This window comes from Alligator sinensis, unplaced genomic scaffold (genome assembly GCF_000455745.1).
Source record: "Alligator sinensis unplaced genomic scaffold, ASM45574v1 scaffold241_1, whole genome shotgun sequence".
Classification (NCBI taxonomy): Eukaryota; Metazoa; Chordata; order Crocodylia; family Alligatoridae; genus Alligator; species Alligator sinensis.
The window spans coordinates 2050110-2057933 of record NW_005841894.1 but is presented as its reverse complement, the minus strand read 5'-3'; positions in this window follow the sequence as shown (position 1 = coordinate 2057933).

Sequence of the window (7824 nt, the reverse complement as noted above, 5' to 3'; positions counted from 1 at the left end):
CCCCCATGCCTAGGCAGGAAAGAGGGCTGGGGGCCAGATGACCCCATCTAGATGCCTATCCAGCCTTCTCTTAAAGACCTTCAAGGTAGGGGAGAGGACCACCTCCCTTGGAAGCCCATTCCAAATTTTGGCCACACTTACCATGAAGTTTTTTTGGATATCTAGCCTAAATCTTCACTCTGTCAGTTTGTGACCATTGTTTCTTGTTATGACAAGAGGCATCCTGGTGAACAGAGCATCTCTGATCCCCTGCTGCGTCCCCTAATGAATTTGTAGGCAGCCACAAGATCACCTCTTAGCCTTCTCTTGCGGAGGCTGAAGAGGTCCAGGTTCCTCAGTCTCTCCTCATAGGGCTTGTCCTCTAAGTCGCTAACCATACGAGTGGCCCTCCTCTGGACCCTCTTGAGCCTATCAACATCCTTCTTGAAGTACAGCACCCAAAACTGGATGCAGTACTCCAACTGCAGTCTGACCAATGCAACATAGAAGGGCACCTCCTTGGTTCTATTTGTCATACATCTGCTGATGCATGATAAATTGTGGTTAATTTTGCTGATGATTTCATCACACTCATGACTCATGTTCATCTTGGAGTCCACTATGACTCCGAGATGCCTTTCCACTTCTGTGCAGCTGAGAGGGTCACTTCCAGCCAGGAAGCGTGCTAGATATTTTTGCACCCTAGCTGCAGCACTCTGCACTTGTCCTTGTTGTACTGCATCCTATTATATACTGCCCACTTTTTCAACCTGTCCAGGTCTGCCTGCAATTGTTCCCTACCCTCCGGAGTGTGCACTTCACCCCATAATTTAGTATTGTCTGCAAACTTGGACAGAGTGCACTTCACACCCACATCCAAGTCACTGATGAAGATATTGAAGAGTACAGGTCCAAGGACTGAACCCTGCGGGACCCCACTACCCACATCCTTCCAGGTCAATACCAACCCATCTACTACCACTTCTAGGTGTGACCGCTAAGCTAATTTGCCACCCACTGGACCATGTAAACATCTATGTCACAACCTCTTAATTTATTTATGAGAATGGGATGAGATACCGTATTGAAGGCCTTCCTAAAATCCAAGAAAACGACATCCCCCTCTACTCCTGCACCTAAGCATTTTGTGACGCTGTCATAAAACAAAACCAGATTGGTCAAGCATGATCTACTTGTTAAGAATCCATGCTGGTTTCCCTGCTGCATTATTTTTCCCTCTGGACTCCCACAAATATGATTCTTCATAATCTTTTCAAAGACTTTTCCAAGGATCGGGATGAGACTGACTGGCCTATAATTACTTGGATCCTCCTTCCTCCCCTACTTGAAAATAGGGACCACATTGGCCCTTTTCCAGTCCTCTGGTACCTGACCTGAGCACCATGAGCGCTCAAACAGCCGTGCCAGTAGTTCTGCTATGACACCAGCCAATTCCTTCAGTACCCTTGGATGCAGCTCATCCAGGCCTGCTGACTTGAACACATCCAGTCCATCCAAGTGACTCTGCACCAAGTCAGCATCAACAGTTGGTGGGCTGGTGTCCCTCTGATGCCCGTCTAAGAACCCATTAGCAGACTTGTCTTGAGCCCTGTTCAGGAACACCGAGGCAAAAAACTCATTGAATAGCTCAGCCTTGTCCCCTCTGTCTGTCACTAATTGCTTCATGTTCAGTAGGGGTCCTATGCTGCCCTGTGCCTGCCTTTTGCTCCCTACATGCCTAAAAAAAGACTTTTTGTTGTCTTTAATTTGTGTTGCCAGCCTGTAGTTGCTTTGGCTTTTCTAACTGCCTCCCTGGAAGTGCGGGCCAAGTAGGTATACTCCTCCTTGGTATACTCCCCCTGCTTCCACTGCCTGTATGCCTTCTTTTTTGGCCTGTATGCCTTCTTTTTTGAAATCCAGGATTTCCCTGTTTAGCCAAGGAAGTTTTTTGGCTCCTTTCCCCCCTTTTCCCCTGGGATAGTTTCCCTGTGCTCCTGAAGGATCGCTTCCTTTAGAAATGGCTACCCTTCCTGGACTCCCATCTCACCAATACTCTTATCCTGCAGTGCATCATTGACTAGACTCCTAAGCACACCGAGGTTAGTTTTCTGTGACAGGGGTCCGTCCCTGGGCCTGTCTAACATAGGCCTGACCCTCTGTGTCTGGGCTACCCACCTTTCTTACCTGCCATGCCTTGATAGAACAATAATTATGATGTTACTCGGGTGGGAGGCTGCCCATTAACTACGCCAACAGGTAGTGGTCCACACCTCGTAGATGGTATATAGATGTTGAGCTGTGCCTTATGGCACTGGTTCTGCTCACTCCCTGTCACCATGCCCCTTGGCATTGTGCCCCCTGGTGCTGGGTTCTGCTCCAATCCTGTCCCTGTGCCCCTTGGCACTGGTGTCTGCTCAGCCCCTGTTGCTGCACCCCCTGGTGCTGGGGTCTGCTCACCCCCTGTCACCCCCTGTTGCTGTGCCCCCTGGCACTGCGGCTCTGCACAGTAGTGTGCCCCAATGACAAATCCTCCTCCCCAATAGCCTCAGCCCAGTCCTCTGGATAAAACAACATAAATATAAGCCCCTGAGCTATAATATAATACCAGTCCTACAAGTCACACTCTGGCTTCTTAAAACCCCCAAACTGCTCCTTGAGTATTGAGTACCTCCAGGCTCTGGGTACCTTGTAGACTCCTGGAGCCTCATTAGCCAGAACAACAGTCTGGCCTGTAGCCACAGTGTTCCTGGGTAGTTCTGTCATGCAGGAACTCCCTTCCCCCAGCAGCGTGCCAGAGACGTCCTCCCACCAGCTTCAGCCCTGGGGTTTCTATGTGCCCAGAGCCCTATCATCTTCCTGTCAGCTGACTGGTCGGGCTGGTTGGGCTTTTAACCCCTACCGTCCTGGTACTTGGTGTTCCTACAGATTCTGGTCTTAAAGGGGGCAGCCCTGCCTTCTAGTAACAGGGCTAGGGTTCCCTGTTACACCTTCCTAAAGTCAAGCACTTCCACCCTACTAGTTGTCTTACCCACCCTATGCCATATGGTGAATTTGATTGATTGGTGGTCCCTGTGCCCAAGGTGACCATGAATCTGCAGCTCCCCTATCAGGTTCTCCCCCGTAGCCAACACCAAATCCAGTCAGGCATTCCCCCTTGTGGGGGGGAATGTATACCTCCTGCATTAGGTGAAGGTCCCACAAGGGACCTCCATGAATGGTTGGATTTGGCTGACTGCTCCTTCCAGCAGATGTCAGGGTAGTTTAGGTCCCCCATGACAACCACGTCCCTAGACTGTATGGCCTCTGAGAGCTGCCTCAAGAATTCCAAGTCTAGCATTTCATCTTGGTGTTGTGGTCTGTAGGAGACCCTTACCACCAAGTCCCTTTCTCCTCATTCTCCATTTATCCTAACCCACAAAATCTCAACTTTCTCCTCCTCTGATCCCATTTTAATTAGGGTAGATGTATAATGCTCCTTTACATAGAGAGCAGCTCCACCCCTTTTCCTCCCTACTCTGTCTCTTCTGTACAACCTGTAGCCCTCAATGTGTACCATCCAGTCATGGGTAGGGTCCCACCAGGTTTCCATTAGCCCCACTAAATCAAAGTTATTGTCTGCAAGCAAGAGTGTGAGTTCTTTCTGCCTGTTCCTCATGCTCTTAGCATTAGTATAAAGGCACTTGAGCCCTCTGAATGGTACCTTTGGTGTCCAAAGGGCCTCTTGGTACTTACCTGGAGTGTACTGCTGCATGTCTCATAGTTTGTAGATTCTAGACTCTCTTCATCTCCTGCCTCCCTGTCTCCCATTGTACCTAGTTTAAAGCCTGATGTATGAGGTCAGCCAACCTGTAAGAAAAGAGACTCTTACCTTTTGTGGAGACTCTTATCTTTATATGCTAATACGAGAGCTTGGACTGATCTTCCTTCTGCAGTCTCATAAAATTTCTTTACAGACAACCCTCGCTTAGCGCTCTTAATTGGTTCTGGAAAAACAGAGCGCTAAGCGAAACAGCATTAAGTGAAACCCATTTCCCCATTGGATTTAATGTAAATAAAGATAATTGGTTTCACACCATCTGCCGGCCCAGACCCCTTGCTCCTGCAGCTCCACCCTGGGCCCTGCCAGCCCAGGCCCTGTGCTCCTGCTGGCCCTGGCCAGGCCACTCCCAGCAAGGTACTACGTGGGCTCTGCCAGGGAAGGCATCAGCTCCTCCCAGCTTCATTGTTTTCCGGCCATGATGCCCCTGCCAGCCTGCACCCACCAGCCACCAGTGCAGGGACGGGTTAAAGAGTGGGGCCACCCAACTGCCTGTGTCCCGCTTTGCCCAGCAGGGATTTCTTCCACAGCACCCGGCACTGGGATGAGCTGCCACAGCCAGATCGCTGCAGGGGGCAGGGGTGTGGGAGCTCTGTGGGCTCAGCTTGCACTGGATTTGGACCCTGCGCTCCTGCTGCCCCACCGGCCTGGGCTCTGCACTCCTGCAGCCCACCCACCCCTTCTCACTGCCACCGCTGCTCCTTCCTGCCTGCTGGCCACTCCAGCACCAAGTGTCAGAGTGGACCCTGTACTCCTGTCACCTTGCCCTGGGCTCCCTCTGGCTGCCACTCACCACTTCCCTCTCCACCACTGCTGCCACTGCCACCACTGATTCTCCACACCTCTGCACTGAGTGCTATAAAAAAAAGTGCTCAGCAATAAGTGACACCAGGTAGGTATTTTAAATTAGCACTATAATGAAACTGTGCTAAGTGAAACCGTGTTAAGCAGGGGTTGCCTGTATAGGCACTGCCAATTGGGCTGCCTTAGTTTTAACTGACTGAATGTGGTGTTTCCATGATGGAAAAGCTGTAAACATCACACCCAAGCATGGTTTCATAGTTTCATAGTAGCTAGGGCCGGGAGGGACCTGAGCAGATCTCCTACCCTGACCCCCTGCCACAGGCAGGAATGAATGCTGGGTTCACAAGACCCCAGACAGGTGATCGTCCAACCTCCTCTTGAATTTGACCAAGGTAGGGGCAAGGACCACTTCCCTGGGAAGTTGGTTCCAGATTTTGGCCACCCTAACTGTAAAATATTGCCTTCTGATCTCTAACCTAAACCTATTCTCCATCAGTTTATTACCATTGTTCCTTGATGAGGATGGGGTGAGAGACAGTGTCAAAGGCCTTCTTAAAGTCTAGAAAGACTACATCTATGGTGACACCATCATCCAAGGATTTAGTTACTTGGTAATAAAAGGCAATCAGGTTGGTCAGGCAGGACCTGCCTTTGATGAACCCATGCTGATTGCCCCTGAGCATGATCTCCCTTGCAGGCCCCCCACAGATGTGCTCCTTGACGATTCGATAGATAGGTTTTAACAACTTCTAGTTTGATTCCCCCTATATTCTATGGGTATTTTATCAAATGGCTTCCCCAAAACATTATTTTGGATTTATCATAATTTATATTTAAGTTATTTTGTCCACAAAGAAGTTGTAATTGCTCTCTGTAATCTGGTGGGGGTTCTTAACAGTATGACGGTGTCATCTGTGTACATTAAAATAGGGATCTGGGTTGCTAATAATTTTGGGGGATGAAAATGAGTGTCCTGCACATTTCCAATAATGTCATACATATAAAGGGTAAGGCCCCAGCCCCCCAGGGTGTGAGGAAGAGGAGCCAAAATACATCCTTGTCTAACCCCTTCTTATTCTGGAAATTTCTGTGTAAGTTCACCCCTCAGGTCCCACCTAACTTAGGCCCATGTATCTTTATGATATTCTATCAGCAGATGCAAAAGAGAAGGATCAATCCCGTAATTTAACACTTTCTCCCAAAGTTTACTTCTATCTATACTGTCAAAAGCTCTTGACAGATCAACAAATGCAACATACATAATGCTGATTTGTGTATTTGCCTATATTTATGCCTCAAAAACTGAAGGATAAATATGTTATCAATAGTGGAATATCCATCCTTAAATCCAGTCTGATTTCATATAATATATTTTCTCCTTTTACCCATGCTATAAGATGGTATAACAAATGGTGCAAAATATATACCTAATTATCACCAGAATTTTACCAGACAGAGGTGTGAGAAAAGAAAACATGTAGTAAAAGGATATATTATTGGAGATGATGAGAATATTTTTTCTTTGTATTGGAGGCAGTTAAAGAGAATTGTGTAGGTAGAGTGAATTTTTCAGGGCTGTTGTGCACATCAACACATTATAGAATTTTATGGACTCATCTATATGAATATTCCTTCCTATAAGTCTTATTATTTAAATATGAACACGTTCATTAGCTGCACTTTTACCTTTTATTGGATCTGAGAGTAAATGTAAGCGGTTAACAATTTCACATCTTCAGAATTCTTGATTTGTTTCCTGTGTTGGAAATGTGAGTCTATTAAGAAGTGATTAGGGAGGATCTCCTTGAAGTCTCCTTCACATCAGGAATCTCCCTTTTTTGGTTCAGTAAATTTGATGTGGGAGTTGCCTGTGATATTTTCTACATTTCACCTTCTGAGGTTATGGGCACTATTCATATGCCAGGTCTCCCTCCAAGATGAATAAGTACGACTTTTATGAATTTTTCTTCAGTTGTAGAATTTAATTTACATGAATAATTAGAAAAGGGATGAGTATAAATTCCATTTAAAGCAACACTATCCTATTTTTTTTTCTTATGGTACAATACTGGAATCTCTTTGTTTTGAAAAAAAGATGGGTGGTTGCATACCTTTCTCAACATTTTAATTCCACTTTAATTTATCTTAGCTGTATCTTTTGTCTTTGGCATTATTGCAAAATTGTTTTATTCTTTGGCTTTTGTGTTGGAGCTTTATGTATGACACTAGTATCTGAGAAAGGCGAGCTACTTTAAGTTTTCTTTGGTAATTGCTTGCTGGGTTTTTTTTTAATATGGGGGCGATTAGTTGCCAGATTTATTACTGCATTGTATTATTGGCGTTTAAAAATTGCTAGACATTGACATGTTTGCTGTCTATTTAATTTACAAGAGAAAATAAACAAACCAAGATCATAACTTAATTCAGCTCCTAGGTCAGCTTTCTGTACTCTTTAGGAAACCTTTACTTAGTCCTGCTACTGCACATAGTTGCTAAGCGCATAATCTGAACTGAAAGGAGAAGGGACAGCTTCTCTCTGAAGTGCTGTTGTAGCAAGATCATGAGAGTTGGGCTTCAAAACGAAACTGCTGCTGTTTCTCTTCCCGTCCTAACTCAGGGGTCTTGACTGTAGAAGTTGAACTAGGAGTTACATTAAGGTTCTTAGCTTAGCTTCAGTCAAATGTAAATGGAGCTTGAGAGGAAGGAACTGGCATCTTTGAACTTTTAACTTCATCCCCATGAAATGAAGATGAAAGTGGAACTAGTTCCACTACAGAACTAAAGTAGAAATAGTAGCAATAAGAAAGGCAGCATGATACTCTCTGAAGGAGAGGTCCTAGATGTCCAGGAACTGTATTTTTAAAAAGTAGAGAAAACTGCTTCACAGTAAAAGCAATCATAACTTCAAAGAGAAGCAGTAACATTTTCAGATTTTAAACTTTCTATTAGTATATGTTAAAAAATGAGTTATTTACATGGATTTGCATAGACTGAAGCAAGTGTAGAAATCAGTGCATGGTAGGTACAGTGCAATCTAGAACATGCAGTTAGTCATGAAGCCTACATTAGCTACATTGGGATAAAGGGAGAGAATGCATTCCAATGCAATGCTATGCAGAAAAGAGAACAAGACCCTGTGCATGGTAATAGGATCCATACAAAATTACGAGGGGCAAGACATTCTTAGAAAATGGTTTAGTATGTGGTGTTGAATTGTTGGAGTA